We start from the raw sequence: 26,728 nt of genomic DNA on the forward strand, positions 1-26,728 counted from the left end.
CATTAGGTTGGGTGTTATCTGACCTAAAAGGTATCAGCCCATTATATTGCATGCACAAAATCATGATGGAAGAAAACTCCAAACCAATAGCTCCACCACAATGTCGTATGAATCCTACTATGAAAGGGGTTATTATAAAATAAGTGGTGATGTTACTTAAGTCATGAATGATATACACAATTCCGTACAACATTTGGGTAAGCTCTATCCAAGTGGTGCCAAAAAGGATGGTTTGACAGTAATCAAAAACAAAAAGAATGAACAAAATCTAACAAGAATTTTCAATGGGTGGAGAATGTGTACACACTACACGATACTTAAATAAGCCACTAGAGATGACCATTATACTTTATAGGCCAAATTCTAGAAAGATTGGCTGGCCAAGCATTTTATTGTTTCTTGGGTAGATATTCTATCTATAATCAAATCACGGTAAACCTTGAGGATCATGGGAACAATTCATTTACATGTCCCTTTAAATTCTGTGTATAGAATTCCCTTTGGATTATGCAATGCTCCTACAACCTTTCAACGGTGTATGTAGGCAATCTTTTTCGATTTAATTGAAAAATGCATAGAAGTCTCCATGGGCGACTTCTCGGTATTTGAAGCATCATTTGATACATGCCTAGAAAAACTGGATACCATATTGAAAAGATGTATGAAGACCAATCTGGTTCTAAATTGGGAGAAATGTCACTTTATGATAACTTAAGGTATTATGCTTAGGCATAATATTTCATCCAGAGACATATAAGTGGACAAAGTTAAAGTAAGTAGTGACCGAGAAGCTACCACCATCAACAAATGTCAAAGGAGTCAGAAGTTTCCCCGGCCACATTGGGTTTTAAAGGAGATTCATCAATTATTTCTACAAAATTGAAAAACTGTTAAGCAACCTACTTAACAAAGATAAGGCATTTCATTTTGATGAATCTTGTTTACTTGCATTTAATAATTTGAAAGAAAAACTAGTGATGGCTCAATTAATCACTACACCAGATTGAACACCTGGATTTGAACTAATGTGTGATGCTAGTGATTATAAAATAGGTGCAGTACTAGGACAAGGAAAGACTAAAGTTTTCCATGCTATATATTAGACAAGCAAAGTTTTAAATGACACTCAAGTCAATTATGCTACTAGAGAAAATAATTGCTTACGATAGTATATTCCTTGGAAAAGTTTAGATCTCATTTGATTTTCTCCAAGATTATTATATACACTGACCATGTAACTATAAATTATTTAATCACAAAGCCTGACTCCAAACTAAGGTTAATAAGATGTATGATCTTACTTCAATAATTTGATGTGGAAATCAATAATAAAAAGCGATTCAAGAATCTTGTAGCTGACCATCTATCTAGACTGGTAAATAAAGAGGCGATAATCAAGATAATGAGGTGTTAGAAGAGTTTCCCGATGAAAAATTACTCATGATACACGAGAGACCATCGCTAGCACACATGGCCAATTGCAAGGTTGTGGAGTAATCCCAAAAGATTTCAAATGGTATCAGAGAAAGAAATTTCTAAGAGAGCGCTCAATATTTTAGGGATGATCCATATCTCCTAAATATAGGAGTTGATCATCTACTAAGAATATATGTAACTAGAGAAGAAGCTCAAAATTATATTTTAGCATTGTCACAATTCACCATAGAAAGGGCATTACAATGGAGAAAGAACTGTGGCTAAAGTTCTTCAATCAAATTTTTATTGGCCCTCTCCATTTTAAAATTCACGTGAACATACTCAAAATTGTAATAGTTACCAAAGGACCTGAGGAATCTCAAAGAAATGGAATGACATTACAAATCATGCTCGAGGTGGAAGTATTGAATTGTTGGGGGAATTGGCTTTGTTGGACCATTTCCCTCTTCATACTCTAATATTTATATCCTAGTGACACTGGATTACGTGTACAAATGGGTTGAATCAATTGCAACACCCAAAGTTGTTGGCAAGATAATAGTAAAACTCTTCAAGAGAAACATATTTGCTCACTTTGAAACACCTCGAGTACTTATAAGTGATGGAGGATCACATTTTTATAATAGTCATGCAGCTAAAGCTCTAGAACCTTGTGAGGTTAGACACAAGGTAGCATCTCCTTATTATCTCCAAACCAATGGGAAATATAAAATATCCAACCAAGAAACTAAAAGAATCTAGGAAAAGACAATATCCTTATTATGGAAAGACTTGTCATCAAAATTGGATGAAGCTTTGTGGGCCTATAGAACATCTTTTAAATATCCTATTGGCTTCATACCTTTTCAAATGGTATATGGTAAATCATGCAATCTTCTAGTAGAGTTGGAACATAATTCCTATTGGGAAATCAAATTACTAAACTTCAACCATTCACTGGCAGGACATAAAAGAAAGATGCAACTCCATAAATTAAAAGATATAAGATGCCAAGCCCATTAATCCTCTCGGTTGTATAAAGAGAAAGTCAAGAAGTATCATGTTTAGTGTATCATCAAAAGATACTTTAAATTGGGAGAATTAATATCATTGTTCAATTCAAAACTAAAATTATTTTCATGAAAATTGAAATCAAAATTGTTTGGACCATTCAAGATCAAAGAGGTTAAACCATATGGAGTAGTGTAATTATAAGACCCAATTTCAAAACCAAGTTGCATTATCAATATCAAATTAAAATAGTGCCTAAGTGGCGAGGTTGATAAAAAGATCACAATCATTATAGTAGATGATCCTTGAAAGAAAATGGCGCCAGGCTAATGATGTTAAATAATTGCTTATTTGGAGGTAACTCAAACTTTTAACATTAGATTGTCTTTATTGTAGATTATATTGTTTTGAACTATCACATGTACCACAACATGTGTTTTAGATTATGTAAGATGCTCGATGGACGAGCTCTGTTGTTTGCTAAGTGATCACCTTTTAATACAAGCTCACCCAGTAGGAAATCTATGGCAAATGAAAGTTCTCTATAAATCAGCTCTCATTTAATGGTCTGAGGAAATGCCAAGATTTTATACATAAGGTGGAATACAAGGGAATGCAAAGGAAATCAGAGCTGAGCATGAAAAAACATGTGATATTTTAATTATTTTGACTAATGAACATGCATGAGTACTTAATTGAAATTTTTAATTTTTAATTTTTTTTGTGAACAATGACATGATAAAAGGTTTATTCTTGTAAATACTTCATTCATTGATTAATATTATGATTATCTTCAAATTATAGCATGACCATGAACTAATTAATTGTCTTAAATTTTGATTTTACCACTTGTTTGTTGAAAACATGTCAATGTAAGTCAAGAATCACACAAAGCCTGAACCAAGTGAGATGAGTGCATACCTCATATTTTATATAAGTACATGAGAGTAGACATGCATTCTAACTTTGTTGATTTTGACATCATTCTTGCTATTAGTTAGTATGTACGATGTCATGGATATGATTAAGGTGTCAATTATTTATTTAAGTGGAAACTACTTGACCATAAAGCCTACCTTGTGAAAGTGTGCTCTTTTAACAAACCCTTTGTGGTCTATGACTAATTATGTATGTTGTGACATTGCTTATATGAAGTGAAAAATGTTTTTATAGTTGATGCATTACCTAAAAATGAGGGAAACACTAACCATTTGAGTAATGCTTAGTGAGATCATGATTCAAATAAATAATTGATTGTTGATCTAAAACATGTTTTAAAATCATACTTTGGTTAAGCCAGTTTTAACTTCATGCTATAGTTTATGGATGCTTATAATGTTGATTGTGAATTTGGATTTTAAGAAAAAATGTCATACTTCAAATATTTTCAAATTTTCTTATTTAAGTTTTGAAACTTCACATGAACTATACATATTAAGTTTTTCTGAGCCATTTGTATTGATTTTGTTTGAGGAAAAACAAAAAAATAAGTTGGGGAGAAAAACATGTCATACTTCAAATATTTTCAAATTTTCTTATTTAAGTTTTGAAACCTCACATGAACCATACATATTAAGTTTTTCTGAGCCCTTTGTATTGATTTTATTTGAGGACAAAAAAAAAATAAGTTGGGGAGAGTTGATAAGTGTCAAAATTACTTCAAATACACAAGTACTTATTAACTTAAAACACATATAATCAATGAAAAAACCATCCAATTTATCATTAAAACAAGATAAAAACACATGTATAAACAAATCTATATGAACCTTCCCTAGGTCAATCTTTGGTTTCTTGGCCGAAGACGGAGTCCCAAACTCAACTAAATGACATGTCTTCGTAATAGACACAAGAATGACGTTAATAACTTTTCCTCCTAATAGTGTATAAGCAAAAACAACGTCAACATGCCAGTGGGGCCACTTTCCTAATTAGGAAGCCTACCTCGACTCTTCTAATCTTCGCGCTTTCCATAATTTCTTTCCTCGCCACAACAAATAGATGAGTCATTCTTTTTGCAAAAAAACAAAAAATTGAAGGGTTAAAAATGAGCAACTAAATACGGCTTAAGGAAGATGGTAAGAGGGTATGCTTACGCAAAAACTCATTAAACTCAGGGAAAATTCTCTCATATGCCATCAAATCCCACACATTTAGTAATCGAAACTACTCAAGGAAATCAACACCATCTTTCTCCATTTCACTAACTTTGTCGTAGTCATAGCCTAGGATTGACATGTGTTCACCTGACCAATATAGTGGGAACCCGAGGGTGTCATTTTTCTCATAGATGACTTTGAGGTAGTCGACATTATCTTAAACTCGAACAAACATGTCCTTTCAATTCTTGTAGTTTGATGGGTAATGAGTAAGAAGCCCTATAAATAATTGGAATTTCGTGGATGATTTTTCTACTCTTAACAACTCTAAGGCTAGTTTAAGTTTGTCAACAAAAATCAATTAAACATATGTCCGGTTTATTTTAGCTTTTTTTAAAAATAATTTTTATAGTGTTACATATTTTTATTTAAAAAAATTTACAATAGAATTCTTTAATAAAAGTTTCAAATAAAAATTGGTTTGAATTGTTGTTTTTAAAATGTTATTTTAGATATTTCATCATTTTATTGAAAAAAAAAATTGGATATTAAAATTATAAAAAGTCATTGAAACTATTTCAAAGAGTTTTTCATATATATAATTTTTAAAATATTTTTTTTTGAAAAAATTACGATTTTGAATATGTTATGATCTTCAATAATGTATATTTATGTTGTAAGATGTCAAAATTAATCTTTCATTTATAAGAAACGAATTAAAAAAAACTTTTACTATTTTGAAAAACATTTTCATAAAAGTTATAAAAAATAAATTTGACTTTTTTTTAATATTTTGAAAAAATTATCATAACTTTTTTTTAAAAATACAAAAAAAAAAATTTTTTTTAAAGCTAAAACAAAATATTCATAAGAAACTAATTTCTAAATATTCATTTTATGTTGTGTTTATTAACATCTAAATATTTTATATTATTTTAACTATTAATGATATGTTTGTGAAATTTTTATTTTAATATTAAGTACTTTGATCAATTTTTATTCAAAGTTTATTACGTTGCCATGGTTTCACGGAGTCTGAGTTTCTTTAAAAGTTAAAAATTGGAGAGAAAAACAAAATCGTCGACAGCAGGATTCGAACCTGCGCAGGCATAGCCCAACAGATTTCGAGTCTGTCTCCTTAACCACTCGGACATATCGACTTGTGTGCTAAAAATTAAACGTTTTAATATATAATATAACATTTCATAACGAAGCCGAATAAAAAGCTGGTGGAATAAAGACTGTAATTTGGTCCCATATGCACGTGCCAAGAAAAAGGCTTACATTGTAAATTAGGTCAATTAATTGACAGTTGACAACATCAAATTAAAGAAAAAGAGAGACATGGTCATGAGGGCAATTAAAATATTGGACTATGGTGTTGGTGCACATATATATAAAAACACTTGTAGAAATCAAGATATATATATAAAATAAAAGTGCCAAGCCAGATATATAGCTTGACTTTTAAGTTTCCCCTTTGTTTTTTTTTCTTCATGTGATTTGCTGAAAAAAGTTAAAATAATGTCAGTCATAAACTAAATGTTTTTTTATAGGGCCTGTCATGTTTTTGGTAAGAATGTCATAGGGTTGTTTAGTGGGGCTATGTATTAATAATATTGTGGAGTGGATCTATAAATTGTCCCTTTGAATAGGAAATCAATGGATAATTTTTCTTTTTAAAAATTAAGAAATTAAATAAAATATTTTAAAAATGATAATTTGTGGACCATTTAGTTTATGTGTTATTCTATTAATAAATATTTTACTTAATAAGTTTAGTATTCTAGATTTGAAATAGTGATCGGAATATCAATGTTTACTAGACAAACGACTAATTTTTATTTATATTTTATATTTTAGAATTCGGAGTGCATTTTTTAGACTTTTTATTATATAATTCATGAACAAGTATAATAAACTGAAACAAATAATTAAATGAGATGAAATTCAATAACATTTTACATGTTAAACACTAACAGTAATTGAGGATACTTAAAAGAAATTAAATACAAGCAAGATAATAGATGAAAAAATTAGTTACACGCTGCGATCTCATCAAATATTTTAGGGTAAATTATACTTAAAGTATTAACATTAATGCATCTTATATGAATAATGTGAAACTTGATCGTCTTCGAGGAACGATATTGAGCAAGTATTGAGAACATGATTCTTACATTATCATCATTTTGAAGTTGCATGTTGATGAAGTGAACACACTCATCATTGTCTATTGAAGGACAATTATACTCAACATTGATCATCCTTCTTTTATCGCAATGGTTGAGACTAATATTCACTTAGTCCATTTGGTGTTTTAAATCAGACAATACAATTTATATGATTCTAAACAAAATGTAGATTAGTTCTCTTGCTATAGTAATCTGCAACTATGTTTGAGTTCGCTCTCATTGGTAGGAGTAAGAATAGTTCATTGTGTTTTTTATGTAAGCTGCAAATGAACATGAGTAAGAATAGTTCATTGTGTTTTTTTATGTGAACTACAAATGAACCATACACATTATTTATATAAATTTTTGTACGTTGTAATCCATAGAAGGTGTCATTGAAATCTTGACCATACAAAAAAAATCTAATGACATGTTGCATATTTTAGAATTCGAACTATGCTAAAAAAAACTTTGGTTTTATAAAAACTATGCCAAGAAAAAAACTCACCATAAGTTTAAATTATATGATCCAAATTATGCTTAAAATCTCGAACATGACTTCGATTTATAAAATATGAAATTGCATGTTACACTATAAGAGTTTATATTTTGATAATAGCACATTTAAAATTCACCAACATAAATAATAATTAACAAAACTTTAAATAAATTAAACCAAAAATAAAACCATATGTTGAATCCATTGATGGAGAAATCGACTAACCTACCGCTTTGAATGACATCAATGAAACAATCGTGTTGTTGGACATATGACTCCACACACAAGTGGAGGTGAATTGTGAGGGTTTGAAAAAAGGTTGTTTAAAAAATATTTTCATTTTCAGAGTTCAAAACCATTCTGAATAAAAACATTTAAAAATAGCAGGAGAAGCTTAGAGGAAAGAAAATATGCGGAAAATAAAAAGTTAAGGGAAAAGAGAAGACACCAGGAATCATAGAGGTCCCGTCTAATACAGTGACTTACTCCTCTCCCCAAGAGTTGATCTTAAGAGTATTCAATAATACTTATAAGCTTTTAATATATTGAGGTTATGAACCCCCTTACACAAGGAAAATAAAGTGTCAGGATAACTTCTAACCAAATAATAAACTACATATTGAAGCGCTTAGTCTTCCTTTCAAACACAAACTTGAAGGAATTAGTCCCCAAGCTAAATTGAGATTTTCTACAGACTTATCTCAAACCAAACATAGATTTTTGAATTGGATACCCCCCGAACCGAACTACGGGATGACCTCAAACCGAATCGATACTTTACACCAGTCTAATCTCGAGCCAATGTGAAGCTTTTACACATGCTGAGCTTATGAACCGGGTTGAGATTTTACACCAGGATGATCTCGAACTAAGTAGAGATTTTACATGGATTGGGATCTCAAACCTAATTGGCGACTTAAGAACAAATCCCCAAACAAAGCTTTTATCGGGTTTAACTTTGAACCTAAACAAACACTTCCGTAATGGAAAACTATTCAACCAAGAGAAAAACACCCCTTAGTGAATTTACAATATCACATATTTCATAATACAAATTTCCTCACCAAACACTAATACTTTCTCAAAGCACAATGGCTAAACTATAATGAGAGAAAGTAAAAAAAAAATATTTTTAGAGAAAGTGATGAGTGATATAGAGAACTCATGTTTATAGATATGAAAATTTGAAGGAAGAGACCTCTATTTATATTCTAGAGGTTGGCATGAAGATGAAAAAACCCATGGGTCAAATTAATTTTCCAATCGATCGCGGCCTCAAGCCAATCGATTTGGTGAGTCAAATAATTATTTAGAAAAGTCCATTTTAGAAAGTTATAATAAAGAATTGTTGCCAGTAATTAAGATACTATCATAATCGATTAATGACACAATTGTGAACTTACCAAACTAATTTGGAATATGTCCCCATCAATTGGATAGTTCAAAAAACTTTTTCAACCTATTTTGACAGTTCCTAATTCATCAGACATGACTAATAAATATTTTTAGGTAATTTTATTTAAGAAATAGAGGCTTTAAAACAATTTTTAGTATGTGTATGTGTGTGTGATTTAGCCATTACTACTTTACGAGAGCGCCCTTGTGTTCTTTCAAAATATTGATCACTCAGATGCGATTGAACAAGCTTTCACACTTTATCTCTTTCACATTGTGAAGCTTCAAGACTTTATCGAATAATCCAATCATATAAGAACTTGCTTGTGTATTCTTGGAGATAAGACTTTAGATGTATTTAAGTTTAATGTCATCTGTCGCATCTCGAAAAATACGATTCCTCGCGATGGTCGCGGAAAAATTATGTTCGAACAGAGTCGCCACCGAACTTTATTTATCCCAATGAAGGAATAGGAAAATATCGATAAAACCTTTAAAAACATAGAATAATGGTCGTCACAACCATATTCGGGTTCGGAAGTCGATTACGCAAGGGGAAGGTATTAGCACCCCTCACGTCTGTTGTACTCAACGAGAACCTTTTAGTTCTAATTTGCATTTTGAGTGTTGATTTATGTTTGTTTGTTTTATTCGAGTAATTAGAGTATTGAAAAGAGATGGATGGAAACCTCAGAAGGGGGAAAATGGAGGTTTTTTATTAGTGTGCTCGCCAAGATCTCGCAATCTCGTGCCTACGTATCCTTATGGTGCAATAAGGAAATCAGAGCATTCGTAGTTCGTGGACTACGGTTGGTTGGTGTCTTTTAGTGAAAAACTGTTTAGATCACGTTCTAATGGCTAAACGTCGGCTTGTCTACTCTTGGTGGAGGCTTAAGCACTAGTTTGTTGTACGCATTTAGAAAGGATTGACAGTGTTCTCTCTGAAAAGAGTTTTGATCACACGAGGGTGACAAGTTGGATTAATTTGCTTTGACATTTTATTTGATTGGTTTTGATCGCACGAGGGCGAGAAAAGATGAATTTGATGTATTGAGATATTTTGTTGGATGACGATTACTCGGATAGTCGAGTAAGACAACTCGTATCCTAATAGTCGAGAGAGGGAATAGAAGACTCCAGGCCACTTCCTTTTTCATCCTTAATTATAAAAAAGACTTAATAATAGTTAAGGTATTTTGACTAAATGACGATTACTCGGATAATCGAGTAAGACAAATCATATCTTAATAGTCGGGAAAAGGAATAGAAGACTCTAGACCGCTTTCTGTTTCATCTGAGTATTTATGAAAATAAGGTTGTATATGGTTGATGTATTTTAGAATGGACGACAAGTACTTGAATGGCTGAGTAAGACAACTCATATCCAAGCATTTGAGAAGAGGAATTGAAAATTCAAGACCATCTCCCTTTTCATACAGTTTGTTAATGAAAATGATTTGATTAAGTTGTATGTTTGTGGAAAAATGACAATGTTCGACTGACCGAGTACGAGAACTCGTATTCAAACAATTGGGGAGAGAAATTGAAAACTCAAAGTCATCTCCTTTTTCATTTAGCTTATTATGAAAATAATTTGATTTAATCGGGGTTTAGAAGTTTGTAAAGAAATGACGAGTGCTTAACTGACTGAGTAAGAAAACTCGCATTCAAACATTCGAGGGGAGGAGTTGAAAACTCAAAACCATCCCCCATTTCATTTTTTATCTATTGTAAGAACGTTTTGATTTAATTATGCTTAAGTGGATTAGAAATGACAATTATCTGACTAACCGAGTAAGAGAACTCGTATTTAAATAATCGAGGGGAGGAGTTGAAAACTCAAAACCACCCCCCTTTTCACTTTGTTATTATGAAATGGTATTTAATCATAATTAAGTATTTTTAATTAATTTTGAATAAAATACTCGTTATTGGATCGAGGTTTTTATTATTTACAACCACCTACTTGATTTTATCACGAAGCTAAATTCAATAAAAAAATGAACGTCTGATCCTTTTGATATTTAATTTAGTAACAATCATTAAATCTTTTAATTGATTTATTGATTGAAATATTAAATTGATGGTTGACTAGCGTAACCTGTACAAACTCGTTCCAAAATGACACTTGAATGGTATTAGTAGCTAGAGCCAAGGGTGCATGAAATTTATGGTTATCAGGTCGGTGTACATAATTTGAAATGCATAGTGCAACCGATACATGAAGCGATTGACTTGAAACCAAAACAAATAATAACATTGGGACCGTAAACATATCACAGAACCAAAACCTTAAGTAAATTTATAATTACAAAAAAAATCCATTAGACATGTTATCGAATACAGAACCGTAAAGGTTATGGTCTTGAATAATAATGTTTACCTGTGGAATTAGGAACAGACCGACCAACCTTGTCAATAGCGTAACCAGAAGCGAACATGCGATAGAGACCAACTGCTAGCTCTTAAAAGACCGTCTCAAGCATCGGATCTTCATGCTTTTGGATTCAGGATGGAAGACAATTTCTCCTTCACCTGATTCACATTCATAAACCAGAACTTGTATAAAAAACGCTCCTGTTGGCAGCGACTCAAATTCCACGGTCGTGGTGAGATGATGCTGAACAAAAAAGAGGAGTGGTGACGACAAAGGAAGTGATGCGAGCGGTGGCGGACGTGGTGGTTGAAAGTCGGAGCTCGTGGGGGATGGGGTGTGCGCGACCGTGGTGATGGAGGTTTGTGGCACGGTGAGGATGAGTTGTTGCTGGGTTTGTCTGTTGCGGTGATGGTGGAGTAAGGTTGTTTGTGGTGAATAGTGAAAAATGGCGATGGTGATTTGGAAAGGGTGAGCCGCGACGGCGGAAATAGTATCGGAAACAAAGGGAGAGAAAAGGTCGAAGGAGGAGATTTCTGAAGTTGATGGAGGTTCGTGTGGTTGCGCGGATGTGAGATGGTGTTAGGATGTGATTCCGTTTTGCATTCGCCTACGTGATGGTTGGGTTCGTTGGCGGTTTGTGTGGTGGTTCATGGCGGTATTAGGTGGAGGTTGAAGAAGGAGAGTGGAGAATAGTCGGCGGTGGCGTGTAGGTTGTGTGAGTTGTTGTGGGTGTGGCCGTTGACGGCGTCAGAGTATTACCAGTGGCCTCAAAAGAAGACGACGATGCTTCTTTTTATTTCTTTATGTTTTTAATCCTTTTCTTTATTTTTTTGGAGAGAGAGGAGTTATTAAGGAGTGGTGTAAGCTTAGAGAGTGAACCGTTAAAACAGAGAGAGGGAGAGTGTTGTCCCTTTTTTAACAAATGGATTTTCTCCTATCTCATTGGTGGCCACCACGTGAAGGAGATATTTTCAAATGAGAATGACCAAAAAAAATTCCAGGCTGGACTATCAGCCAAATGTAGGAAAAAAATGGAGAGCTTTTTTAATGCCAGCTAGCGCATAAGTGGAGGGAGTACACTCATTTTCTTCAATTATCTTTCTTAATTTTGATTGGTTGGATAAAGTTGACATGGATAGAAAATGAGGATCGTTGATTAATCTTGATCTAACAATCAAGATTAATTCAAAGAAGCACACCAAGAAGCACACGTTATTAAATAAATTAAAATGCCTATAATGCCCTTTTTATATGATTTAATCATTTTAAAATAATTTAAATCAATTGAATCAAATAAAAATTCCAACTTCTAAAATGAGTATGATAAAAATAAAACAAGGACATGAAAAATTCTATTTATTTAATCCGAATATTTTGGCGAAAGAATAAAATTAAAACGACTAAAAATGAATAAAAGTCGGGCGAAAATTTGTTCGAAAAATTAAATCGGATACATTAAAATGATCAGTGCAAAATATACTTATTGATAAAATACAACGTTTCTTTTAATTTTGAAATAAATTTTCATCGGTTAACAGGCTCATGCGGGTCAAAACGCAGCCGAAACGGTCGCTAAAAAATCTGACGAGCACACCAGGTTAAACTACGTGAACCGTATATTAATAATACTGGTGTCTGCAATTTTAATTTTGAAACTTTTTACCCGCTGAATTTTGCACGTTCTTGAGAAATGATTCAACCGATTTGTCTGTATTTTCAATAAATTTATCCCGACTGATATTTTAGGTATTATTCATGATGGAATGCATGTCATGCTGTGCATATGATGGAGATTTAAAATGAAATCGATTTTACAAAAATTTAAATATGTCCGGATAAAATTGGGGTATGACAGTTGCCCCTATTTCATTATCTTGAACTAAAAGGTAAGAATGACAACAGTCTTCATACATTCGTAGTGGAAGGTAATTAAATACGAAAAGACCCAAATTTTGTCCTTTGAAATGCAAGGAAGAAATGCAGAAACAAAATGCAGTGAGAAATACGGTAAGGAAAGGTTATCGGAAGGTAAAATGAAACAATCGAGACTCTCTGGGAATTATCAGAACAATATCTTGGATGCCATGATCGAGATATTCCAACAATAGAATGATACCTCAACTGTATCTAAGACTTTCTGAAAATTAGCAGAATATTGTCTTGAACACGATATTCTCTTGGGATCAACAGAGCAGTTTCTTACATGATATAATCGAGATATTCCAACAAGGGAATGATACCTCAATCATATCTAAGATTCTCCGAGGATACTAGAGCAATATCTTGAAAACAAATGAGATTCTTCAAATGAATGAAGCAGTATCTCAAGCAGACAAATAAGATTCTTTGGATAAATGAAGCAGTATCTCAAACAGATAAATGAGATTCTTCAGATAAATGAAGCAGTATCTCAAACAGATAAATGAGATTATTCAGATAAATGAAGCAGTATCTCAAACAGATAAATGAGATTCTTCAGATAAATGAAGTAGTATCTCAAACAGATAAATAAGATTCTTCAGATAAATGAAGCAGTATCTCAATTGTTCGTCTGTTGGGGGAATATTTTAGAAAAGACTCCTTTTGGAGGAAATATATTGGCAAAGCTCTGCAGGGGGAAAAACTCATAAGAGACTTTTTATGGTAACCTCTGCTTGGGGAGCAATGCTAGCAAAGAAAATGCTGGGAATATCATTATTAATCATAAAGTTGAAAAATGATTTTCTAAGACATAATTCCACGAGCACATCCAGGATAATAACTTTATAGAATTTAGATGGAGAGTGTCTGGGGTACATATGAATGAACCTGGATCTTGATATTTGTTATGTTTTATTTTTGTATGATGTTCCACTTTGGATGGAAATACCATGCATGGGAGGATGCATGAGATGCATACAAGTATGCAATTGCTGGGGATATTTGGCTGTGCATGTAGGAATGCGAATGATTTTTATTTTGTTGAAATTCCCATTTTATGGGAGTGTTATGCATGAGTATGCTGATGATTGATATGACTGTGTTTTTTTGAATTTTTTGTTTGGTAGGAAAACCATTTATGAATGATTCATATGATGCATGTTAGAATGCAAATGGGTAATTGGATATTTTTTGTAGGATTTTATTTTTCAATGAGATTATTGGGGAATATCACCATTAAAGGGTTGATGGAAGATAGTGAATGTCGACACCAAAGGGTTGATGGACAGGTAAATGTCGTCGTCAAAGGGTTGACGGAAAAGATTGTCATCATCAGAGGGTTGACGGAAAGAAGTAAAGGATGGAATCACCAAAGGGTTGGTGGGAAGGATCATCATCAGAGGGCTGATGGAAAGGTAAATGACGTCGTCACCAAAGGGTTGGTGGAAAAGGAAATATATGGGTAATGTCATCGTCAAAGGGTTGACGGAAAGAGATTTCACTATGAAGTGACATCGTCAAAGGGTTGACGGAAAGGTAAAGGATGTCATCACCAAAGGGTTGGTGGAAAAGGAAATATATATGTAATGCCATCGTCAAAGGGTTGATGGAAAGAGACTTCACTATGAAGTGGCATCATCAAAGGGTTGATGGAAAGAGACTTCACTATGAAGTGGCATCATCAAAGGGTTGATGGAAGGAAGTTGTTGTAAAATGTCGTTATCAGAGGGCTGATGGAAAAGATTGTCATCATCAGAGGGCTGATGGGAAAGAATTTGTCATCGTTAAAGGGTTGACGGAAAGAAACTTCACTAGGGAGTGGCATCATCAAAGGATTGATGGAAAAGATCTATCATCGTCAAAGGGCTTATGGGAAAGAATTTGTCATCGTCAAAGGGTTGACGGGAAGGATTTATTATTTATGTATGCGTATGATGCATGTTAATGAGAATTTCTGATTTTTGTGAGAGAGCTTTTTGATATGCAACTTCCTTACTTGGAAGGAAAGTCATGTGTGTTTATTGTATGCAGTGCATGTGGTAATGCAAGATGAATGTTGATTGTCTTTGGATCGATCTACCTTTTTGAAGGTGAGACTTTCTGGGTACCAATGTTGATTGGACTTGAGTTTATGAAGATGCCAGCAAAGTGGACTTTTTATTTTTGGTAGTTGTCAATATGGATTGGACTTTTGGTTGGAGATGCCAATAGAGATTGGACTTTGGTTTTGGAGATGCCAATAGGGATTGGACTTTGGTTGGAGAGAGGTTTTGACTTCCCGACACTCGATCTTTTGAAGATATGATGACTGGATGATAAATATGGATGCTCTTGGTTCCCCAAGTTTGATCTTTTCCTGATAGACAGCGTGTTTGTTCTTGAGAGAGACTCAACTTCTTTGCCTGATGTGCCATGATGGTATGCAAATGATTTAATAAGCGTAGCGATATAATCAATGCATGGTGATTGTGCTTTTGCTCTGCCCTAAGGCTCTTTGTAACTTGTCTATCCCAGCCTGTAGGGTCTTTGAAGGAATTTGTCCTTTTGAAAGGAAACACTGGGAACATTTATACCATGGCTTTTAACCAAATTTATTTTAGTGTATGGATCTTTCTGTAGTTTGCCCCTGATTGAACTTTTGAATGGCTTGCCCCAGATGGACTGAATATTTCAAAATGATTTGCCTCCTTGATCCACTGATGCTTGGGGATTTTTTGACTGACCAATTCATAATCATTGGATACCATGCTCCTAATCCATAGGGTTAGGAAGTAGTCTTGATTTGGGTCAGCATTGACGAACGATCAAGTTCTTCTCTGATTGCTTATTTGAAGTTGCTTGATGTCAAGTGCTTACTTGCAGTTAAAATTGTTTATTTAATCAATGGTAATTTTAACGTGACATTCATGCAGGTTTGAAAAATCATTTATTGAGGTGATGTGATAGTGTGTGATGAATGAACCATTAGTTCGAATGCATTGTTGATTTAGCTAGTGTGAGAATATGATGCCAAATACAGGTGATTAGAAAATATTTAGGAGTCAGTTTACGCAACCTTGCTGTAGTATGCTTTCAGAATAAACCCTGCCTCAATTAGGTCTTTTAAGGGTTGTAATGTGGCTTGGTTCATGGTTATCGAAACAAAGGATGTAAGGCTCAAATTTTGTTTTAACCCATCCCTTCTTCATGATGATCTCCAATCTTACGTTCAGTTAAGTCAACACACATATTCGACTTTTAAGAGAGTTTGAAGGTGTAAGACCTCTTAAAATGGCAGTCACCTTATTTTGTTTTTCATGGATGTTGGTGACCCTTTGATTTTGGTATGGTGGTCACTAAATCTTATTTTTCTTTTATTGAGGGTTTTCATTGCCTCTTTTGATTTTGTTTTGATCCCCAACTTTTGCCTGGACCACTTTTTGAAGCTTTTAGTCCACCAGGATTACCCTAATTTTGCCTAAGTTGCCTTTGGGGGTATCGACTTAGCGGGCTCTTTCTTTGATTTTTTTTTGGAAAATTATGACTGCCAAGTCATTGGTCATTGAAGAACAACTGACATAACTTTAGGATTTGTCAAGGTTCCTTATACACTTCAGGATGTGTGTGAAGAATGGCATGTGGTTGATCCTCATACAGGATGTTTCATCTTGTAATTTGAATGCATAGTCAGATTAACTGAACACTACCCTTTCCCAGGTTAAATGTAAAGGTTTGTAGATCCGAAAGAAACATCTACTTATAGGCTCAAAGTGGTTGACTAGCGATAAATCCTTATCTCTCTAGTGTTTGGGGAGTTGAAACAATGCATGTACATCATCAGCAAGGTTTTATCCGAAAGTATACAATCAGTAATTATGAGTATTTGGTTTTCGTCATTCTCCCTTCAATCTTTGCTAAAACAATAGTTTGATAAGTGAATGGGAGAAATATTTTTTATATCAATGGAAAAGATGAGTGAATACGAAAGGATTCGTTCAAAACATGCATAATCATTTCATTAATATTACCATTGAAGGAAATCAACGATACTTGAAAGGAAATAAGTACTTAACATGCAAGGAAAAATACAAATGAAGCGCTAGAAATAGCCAAATAGTTGCCAATGCAAAGGAAATTCTCTCGTGTTTGGTTCACTGTTGGGCTATCCTTCTTCATAGTGGTAGTAGTTCTGCTCGTCGAAACTAGTATGATAATCATCTTCAGACCTATTCTCAGGAATCTCTTCCACCGTTTGGACTGATGGACCCGCATAGGTAGGTGAAGGAGTATTGTTGATGTGAAGGCCTCGAGGCGCAAATGAGAACATTTTGGAATCAAGCAGATTATGTACCTTGATTTTGAGGACCTTACAATCTTCAGTTGAATGCCCTTGGTCCCCAACATGGAAGTCACATTGGGCGTTGGCATCAAAACCTGATGGATATGGAGGACTTACTGGATTTAGCTCCTTTGGCACTATCAGTCCTCTCTGAATCAAATATGGAAGCACTTGATTGTATGGCATTGGAAGCGAATCAATGTGTCTCTCTAGCTTTCTTGGCCTTTGTTGAGCATGTTGGCGTTGTCGACGTGGAACATCTTGTCGTTTGTATGGTTGTTAAGGCGGAATCCGTTGTTGATATTGGGGAGATCCTTGATTTGTAGGATACTGACTATAAGGAGAAGATGGTCTCTGATATGGAGCTTATGGGATTTGCCAGACTGCATTGACTTCTGCCTCTTCTTCCTTTTGGGAACTAGAAACATATTCACTCTCAATGCTCTGGCTATTTAAGGCGCATTGGATTCTTCCACTTTTAAGGCCATGCTCGATGCGTTCTCCAATTGACACCAAATGAGCGAAGTCTGATGCGGCACTGCTAATCATCCTTTCGAAGTAAGGGCTTTGTAAGGAATCCCTGAATAACTCCATCAATTCTTTGTCTAAGAGTGGTGGTTCAACGCGAGCCATTAACTCTCTCTATCTTTGGGCATACCCTCTGAAGGATTCGCTGTTTTCATGAGATAATGCTCTCAATTGCATGCGATCTAGAGCCATGTCCAAATTATATTTGTACTGCTTCAAGAAGGCATTAGCTAGGTCCAACCATGACTGAACGTGACTCCTTTATAACTTCATATACCAACTCAATGATGCCCCAGTCAAACTGTCCTGAAAACAGTGAATCATTAACTTATCATTGTGGGCATGAGAGGTCATTTTTCAGCAAAACATCACCAAATGGTGCTTTGGACAGCTATCCCCTTTGTACTTCTCAAATTCTGATACTTTGAATTTTAGGGGTATAACCAGGCCAGGTACCAAACACATGTCTAAAGCATTCAGTTCAAGAGTATCTTGTCCTTCTATGGCCTTGAGTCTTTTCTCTAGTACGCAACATATTTTAGCAATCTCATCATCTTTTGGTTGTTCAGCATTAACCACTAGGCTTGTTCCATGGGAATCTGGCACGGAGAATGCAAAACTATGATACTCAACAACATCATGACGTGAGGAATCTTGAACAACATGACATTCCTGTACAGTAGAGTTATCAACTAGGGTTTGCACAAGCTGAGGTTGGGTAAGACCATTTACTGTAGCTAGTATAACATTCTCAACAATTGCAGTCTGCTAAATGTTGTCTTCCTTCTTTGCTAAAACTATCATAGCTTCCACAAGTTGGTCTAACTGATTTTTCATTGAGTCCATATCTCCTCTCAGTGCAATATGACTTTGCTCCAATGGATCCATGATCTTTCAAGAGCTACTTCAAGTATGATATTAGTATCGGGAAATCAACTGCAGGTTATGGACGAAGGATGGATGAGTTTTTTTTGTATTAATTTTTTTGGTGAAAAATGATATGAAATGTATGATGATGAATGCAAATGCAATGATATGTGTATGAAGGTAGTGACATGTTTAGGATCACAGGTTCAAAGTGTTCTCAGACGAATCAGAATAACGGGTAAATGACGGGTATCTTTGATTAATGTAACCCCATGGGTAAGCTCTACAGTTGGTAGGTTCCTAGAGTCACAGATATTTCTTGAGGACGTCACTGCCGTGACGAAGACTCGTCGGAAAATAATATCCATAAGAAGATCTCGTATAGGTGAGGTCTTCGTATTATCCTAACAAGGAAGGCTCCATGGGGATTCTACTACACAACTCTCGAGTCCAAGGTTCTAACAAGGTTCTCAGAGTCATAGATCGAGGTTGGAAATATTACTGTAAGATAGTAATACGTCCAAGGGATCTCATCTGATTGGGGCTTTCGTATTAACCCAACAAGTCTGAAACTTCGTAGGTTAATACTACACAATTTCCGTAGATGGTGGGTTAAAAGGTCCCTAGAGTCATTGATCCAACTTGAGAATACTATCGTCGTGACGAAAACTCGTCGGGCAACAATATCTCAAGAGAATCTCCTCTAGGCAGGGTCTTCGTATCTTCCCAACAAGGAAGACTCATTGTGGGCGTCCACTACGCAACCACCAACTTAAACTTATGGTTTTTCTCAGACTCGGGTAGAGAGCATATCTCACAAAGTACCAACAATCAGAAAACCCCAATAATACATAACCAATAAAACACCAGACAATAATTATGACAGAATAAATAACAAACAAACAAACAATATTAACACACAATAAAGAAACTAAACTAAATTAGGTTTCACTCTCTTTTGCTTGGAGCTAATCCCCAGCAGAGTCTCCATCTGTCGCATCTCGAAAAATACGATTTTTTGCGATGGTCGCGGAAAAATTATGTTCGAACAGAGTCGCCACCGAACTTTATTTCTCCCAATGAAGGAATAGGAAAATATCGATAAAACCTTTAAAAACATAGAATAATGGTCGTCGCAACCATATTCGGGTTCGGGAGTCGATTACGCAAGGGGAAGGTATTAGCACCCCTCACGTCCGTTGTACTCAACGGGAACCTTTTAGTTCTAATTTGCGTTTTGAGTGTTGATTTATGTTTGTTTGTTTTATTCGAGTAATTAGAGTATTGAAAAGAGATGGATGGAAACCTCAGAAGGGGGAAAAATGAGGTTTTTTATTAGTGTGCTCGCCAAGATCTCGCAATCTCGTGCCTACGTATCCTTATGGTGCAATAAGGAAATCAGAGCATTCGTAGTTCGGGGACTACGGTTGGTTGGTATCTTTTAGTGAACAACTATTTAGATCGCGTTCTAAAGGCTAAACGTCGGCTTGTCTACTCTCGGTGGAGGCTTAAGCACTAGTTTGTTGTACGCATTTAGAAAGGATTGACAGTGTTCTCTCTGAAAAAAGTTTTGATCACACGAGGGTGACAAGTTGGATTAATTTGCTTTGACATTTTGTTTGATTGGTTTTGATCACACGAGGGCGAGAAAAGATGAATTTGATGTGTTGAGATATTTTGTTGGATGACGATTACTCGGATAGTCGAGTAAGACAACTCGTATCCTAATAGTCGAGAGAGGGAATAGAAGACTCTAGGCCACTTCCTTTTTCATCCTTAATTATAAAAAAGACTTAATAATAGTTAAGGTATTTTAACTGGATGACGATTACTCGGATAATCGATTAAGACAAATCATATCCTAATAATCGGGAAAAGGAATAGAACACTCTAGACCGCTTTCTGTTTCATCTGAGTATTTATGAAAATAAGGTTGTATATGGTTAATGTATTTTAGAATGGACGACAAGTACTTGAATGGCTGAGTAAGACAACTCATATCCAAGCATTTGAGAAGAGGAATTGAAAATTCAAGACCATCTCCCTTTTCATACAGTTTGTTATGAAAATGATTTGATTAAGTTGTATGTTTGTGGAAAAATGACAACTGTTCGACTGACCGAGTACGACAACTCGTATTCAAACAATTGGGGAGAGAAATTGAAAACTCAAAGTCATCTCCTTTTTCATTTAGCTTATTATGAAAATAATTTGATTTAATCGGGGTTTAGAAGTTTGTAAAGAAATGACGAGTGCTTAACTGACTGAGTAAGAAAACTCGCATTCAAACATTCGAGGGGAGGAGTTGAAAACTCAAAGCCATCTCCCATTTCATTTTTTATCTATTGTAAGAACGCTTTGATTTAATTATGCTTAAGCGGATTAGAAATGACAATTATCTGACTAACCGAGTAAGAGAACTCGTATTCAAATAATCGAGGGGAGGAGTTGAAAACTCAAAACCATCCCCCTTTTCACTTTGTTATTATGGAATGGTATTTAATCATAATTAGGTATTTTTAATTAATTTTGAATAAAATACCCGTTATTGGATCGAGGTTTTTATTATTTGCAACCACCTACTTGATTTTATCACGAAGCTAAATTCAATAAAAAAATGAATGTCTGATCCTTTTGATATTTAATTTAGTAACAATTATTAAATCTTTTAATTGATTTATTGATTGAAATATTAAATTGATGGTTGACTAGCGTAACCTGTACAAACTCGTTCCAAAATGACACTTGAATGATATTAGTAGTTAAAGCCAAGGGTGCATGAAATTTATGGTTATCAGGTCCGAACCAAAAATTGAACTACCAGCCCAAACAAAAAAAACCTTTCATAGATTACCGATTAGCCACAAGAAAATGAATAAAAAATATCATGACGACCATTTGAATTTTTTTTAAAATTGAAACAATATCCTTACTTTCTCCAATTTAAACCAAATGAACCATAAACAGATCCAGCTAAAGAAAAAAAAGCTATTAATCACATTGAAAGAAATAATACCAAAAAAAGCTACTGATGAATCAAACTTTCTTCTTCACATTTTCCTTCCTACTGCATGTTTGACCAACATTTTATATCACTCACTGTTATGCTAAACAAAAACAACAAAAATTCTCAACCTTATTAGGAAATTCAAATACCAAACATGACTATTAATATTGGCAATCAAACAATATGTTAAATATTGAACACAGTGCGACTGGAAAACGGAGCAATCTTATGATCATTTACAGGATTACTACATTTCCAATATAAATCCGACATATAAACCGAAACAAAATTTTGGCATGTCGGTGTACATAATTTGAAATGCATAGTGCAGCCGATACATGTAGGGTTGACTTGAAACCAAAACAAGTAATAACATTGGGACCGTAAACATATCACAGAACCAAAACCTTAAGTAAATTTGTAATTACAAAAAAAAATCATTAGACATGTTATCGAATGCAGAACCGTAACGGTTATGGTCTTGAATAATAATGTTTACTTGTGGAATTAGGAACGGACCGACCAACCTTCTCGATAGCGTAACCAGAAGCGAACCTGCGATAGAGACCAACTGCTAGCTCCTAAAAGACCGTCTCAAGCATCGGTTCTTCATGCTTTTGGATTCAGGATGGAAGACCATTTCTCCTCCACCTGATTCACATTCATAAACTAGAACTTGTATAAAAAACGCTCCTGGCGGCAGCGACTCAAATTCCACGGTCGTGGTGAGATGATGCTGAATAAAAAAGAGGAGTGGTGATAACAAAGGAAGCGATGCGAGCGGTGGCGGACACGGTGGTTGAAAGTCGGAGCTCGTGGGGGATGGGGTGTGCGCGACGGTGGTGATAGAGGTTTACGGCGCGGTGAGGATGAGTTGCTGCTGGGTTTATCCGTGGAAGTGACGGTGGAGTAAGGTTGTTTGTGGTGAATAGTGAAAATGGCGATGGTGATTTGGAAAGGGTGAGCCGCGACGGCGGAAATAGTACCGGAAACAGAGGGAGAGAAAAGGTCGAATGAGGAGATTTGTGAAGTTGATGGAGGTTCATGTGGTTGCGCGGATGTGAGATGGTGTTAGGATGTGGTTCCATTTTGCATTCGTTGACGTGATGGTTGAGTTCGTTGGCGGTTTGTGTGGTGGTTCACGGCGGTATTAGGCGGAGGTTGAAAAAGGAGAGTGGAGAATAGTCGGCGGTGGCGTGTAGGTTGTGTGAGTTGTTGTGGGTGGGGCCGTTGGCGGCGCCAGAGTATTACCGGTGGCCTCAAAAGAAGACGACGATGCTTCTTTTTATTTCCTTCTGTTTTTAATCTTTTTCTTTATTTTTTTGGAGAGAGAGAAGTTATTGAGGAGTGGTGTGAGCTTAGAGAGTGAACCGTTAAAACAGAGGGAGAGAGAGAGAGAGAGAGTGTGTTGTCCCTTTTTTAACAAATGGATTTTCTCCTATATCATTGGTGGCCACCACGTGAATGAGATATTTTCAAATGAGAATGACCAAAAAAAATCCAGGCTGGACTATCAGCCAAATGTAGAAAAAAATGGAGAGCTTTTTTAATGCCAGCTAGCGCATGAGTGGATGGAGTACACTCATTTTCTTCAACTATCTTTCTTAATTTTGATTGGTTGGATAGGGTTGACATGGATAGAAAATGAGGATCATTGATTAATCTTGATCTAACAATCAAGATTAAATTCAAAGAAGCACACCAAGAAGCACACGTTATTAAATAAATTAAAATGCCTATAATGCCATTTTTATATGATTTAATCGTTTTAAAATAATTTAAATCAATTAAATCAAATAAAAATTACAACTTCTAAAATGAGTAGTATAAAAATAAAACAAGGACATGAAAAATTCTATTTATTTAATCCGAATATTTTGGCGAAAGAATAAAATTAAAACGACTAAAAATGAATAAAAGTCGGGCGAAAATTTGCTCGAAAAATTAAATCGGATACATTAAAATGATCAGTGCAAAATATACTTATTGAAAAAATACAACGTTTCTTTTAATTTTGAAATAAATTTTCATCGGTTAACAGGCTCATGCGGGTCAAAACGTAGCCGAAACGGTCGCTAAAAAATCTGACGAGTACACCAGGTTAAATTACGTGAACCGTAGATTAATAATACTGGTGTCTGCAATTTTAATTTTGAAACTTTTTACCCGCTGAATTTTGCACGTTCTTGAGAAATGATTCAACCGATTTGTCTGTATTTTCAATAAATTTATCCCGACTGATATTTTAGGTATTATTCATGATGGAATGCATCTCATGCTGTGCATATGATGGAGATTTAGAATGAAATCGATTTTACAAAAATTTAAATATGCCCGGACAAAATTTGGGTATGACACCATCATCAAAGGATAGAGATCATCAAAACTATAATTTATCATATTGATTTGGAGGAAGAACTTTATACAATCATTCATATGCATCTCTGACCGCTTAACATAATGCTTTCTTCTTCACAAGTTGTTAGTGAAACCAAGTTATGATATAGGTTTTCATCATCAAAATCACATCATCAAGAAGAAACCATGATAGTTATCTTTTCGCTTTGATCACCTTTTGACCGTCCTACAAAACATTGTTCCATTCATGTAACTGAAAATAACGAAAATAATTAGAAGCAATATAAAAAAACAAGAATGAAACATAAGACAATAAATTAGAGATGTAACATACATATGTTATCTAAGCCTTTTAGATATATCTCCATCTTATACATATTATTTCTAAAGCCATTATACTCAAAATTAAAGGCATTATAACATTAAGGGGTTGGTTGATATTAAATGGCATATTTTTTAGTTAAGGCCAATAGGGAGTCAGATATGTGGTAATTACTATTGGGTCGTTTAACATTAGGGGTTTAGGGAGTCAGATTAAGTGTAAAACTAGAGAGCTTAAGCATCATATAAACTTTTTATTTATTCACGATGTCAAGTTAGTCGAGGCAAATAGGTATATGTTCCACTTTTTATAAGGTAATTTAATTTGCGATGAAAGTTTTACTCCGATGTTAGAAAGTAGTGATGGTCTCCTCTCTATTTGATGTAATGAGAAATGGAATAATTATGGTCCTAGTTACCTAGGGTTTTTCCTAGAATGGATATTATTTCCTGACCTTTCTTTGTGGTTAATGTGTATTCTAAGTGTGAGTTGTTAGCAAAAAGGATGATGTGGGCACATATGGTCCGGACTGAGAGCTCCTTCGAGGCGTATTTTGGTGTGCCTTTGTTGATTTCAACTCTATTTTGAGCCTTAAGTAGCATAATGGCACGGGTCGAGTGTGTCAAACCAGAGGGGGGGGGGTGGAGTTTCTCATATTTGGTTTGTTTATTTAGGAAATATTTTGGTTAATGTTAAGTTGTTCGGAAGGAAATTCACATGGTTCCATGTGAGTGAGATAGCTATGAGTAGGTTGCACCGTGTTTTGATTTTGGTTGGTTGGGAGGAGGAGTATGGCTAGGATAGTTTGTGCGCCTTTCCTAAATATGTTTCCAATCATTACTTGTTGTTTTCAAGTATGTATTATTGATTTAGGGCCCAAGTAGTTCCAATTTAATAATTTTTTGTTGGATCATATCAGTTTTAAGAATGTGGTTTGAGACTCTTGGAGAAATACAATTTCTTCGGGTTTGATGACTTGTGTTCTAACGGATAAGTTAAAGGCACTGAAAGGCTCTTTAAAGGTTTCAAATAAAGAAGTGTTTGAGAATTTTTGGTTTAAGATTAAGGTTTTTGTGGAGGCGCTCGATTTGTAAAAGCGTAAAGCAGAGTTAATCTCACTTTTTTAAGTATACTTGGAAGATAAGTAATTAGTTTCTCAAGAACTTTTAGAGCTACTCTGGTGTCGGGATTATTAGATAATCTAGAAATCCAGATCATTATGGCTTAAGGAAAAGGATGTGAACATCAGGTTCTTCTAGATATATGTGAAGCAAATGAGTCACTGGAACATCATCTTAGCTATCAGGGTAGGAGATAGTTTGATGGAAAATGTGGTTGATGTTTTCCGAGAGATCGCCATGTTAATTCGAGTCACATATCTCGAATAGAAATTTTGTTATGCCTACTTTATATGGTGTTTCTTTCACATGTATCTTGCCTATTAAGAATAATGATCTTCCCACTAGGTTTGTGCCAATGGAGGTGAACTCAATTGTAGCTGAGATGAAGGGTAATAAGAGTTTGTGCCTTGATGTGTTCCACCTTTTGTTTATAAAAACATTTTTGGGACTTGCTTAAGACAAATGTCTATGTCTATGTATATTATTTTAGAAAGTTATTTTTTTAGAAGTTTAACTTAGTTCTTTGTGACCCTCATTCATAAGGTAGATTCTCCCTTGGAGTTGCGGTACTTTAGGCCTATTTATCTCATGAAATCTTTATTTAAGTTGGTGGCTAAATTATTGGTTGCTAGGCTAGTCATAGTAATGGGAAAAATTATATCCCAACTCAATTAACATATCTTAAGGGAAGGCGGTTGGTAGATAATGTTATGGTGTTGAGTGAGGTTATTGATTTAGCTAAGAGTTTGAAATAAGAGTTTCTTATCTTAAAAGTGGATTTCTAAAAGGATTACGACTCAGTGAGTTGATCGTTCCTGGATTATATGTTGAGTTTGAAGGGATTATATGGTGTGCTTGGATTATATATTGAGTTTTCTCTAGTAAATTTTTGGCCTTATTTAATGGGATTTCAATCGAGGATATTAACATTGAGCGTGACCTAAAACAAGGTGACCCGTTTCCCTTTTAAGCAAGTGGTTGTGGAGGATTGTTGTCGAAATCCTTTACTTGAGGAGAAAGATAATTTTTTTCTATTCACTTGTTGTTCACCGCCCCTTGGTGGTAGGTACGGGGTCTTAAAAAGGCTTCTTCTTGGCGGAGATATGTGTTCCATGCTTGTATCCAAGGTGGACGACATCACCGATTGGTTTTCAACTAGTGTTAAAAAAAGCAGTGGCCAATGGTTTAAATTCCTTTTTTTTTGCAGAATGTGTGGGTGGAGCAACGTTCGCTCAATGTGTCATTTGAGATGCTTTTCCTTATTTTTGAGAAACAAAATTAATTGTTTGGACGTATGGGTTCTTGGGTTGACAGTG

The 26,728-nt window shown here is 34.8% G+C and overlaps 1 non-coding gene across 1 annotated transcript; it reads right to left on the reverse strand.

Annotated features, from left to right (window-relative positions):
- Nucleotides 1-5,604: 5,604 nt before the first annotated feature.
- TRNAS-CGA (transfer RNA serine (anticodon CGA)) lies at nucleotides 5,605-5,686 on the reverse strand. The gene has a single exon. It is a non-coding gene; the product is annotated as a tRNA-Ser (tRNA).
- Nucleotides 5,687-26,728: the final 21,042 nt, after the last annotated feature.

The sequence above is a fragment of the Lathyrus oleraceus genome, chromosome 7 (genome assembly GCF_024323335.1).
Source record: "Lathyrus oleraceus cultivar Zhongwan6 chromosome 7, CAAS_Psat_ZW6_1.0, whole genome shotgun sequence".
NCBI classification, from domain to species: domain Eukaryota; kingdom Viridiplantae; phylum Streptophyta; class Magnoliopsida; order Fabales; family Fabaceae; genus Lathyrus; species Lathyrus oleraceus.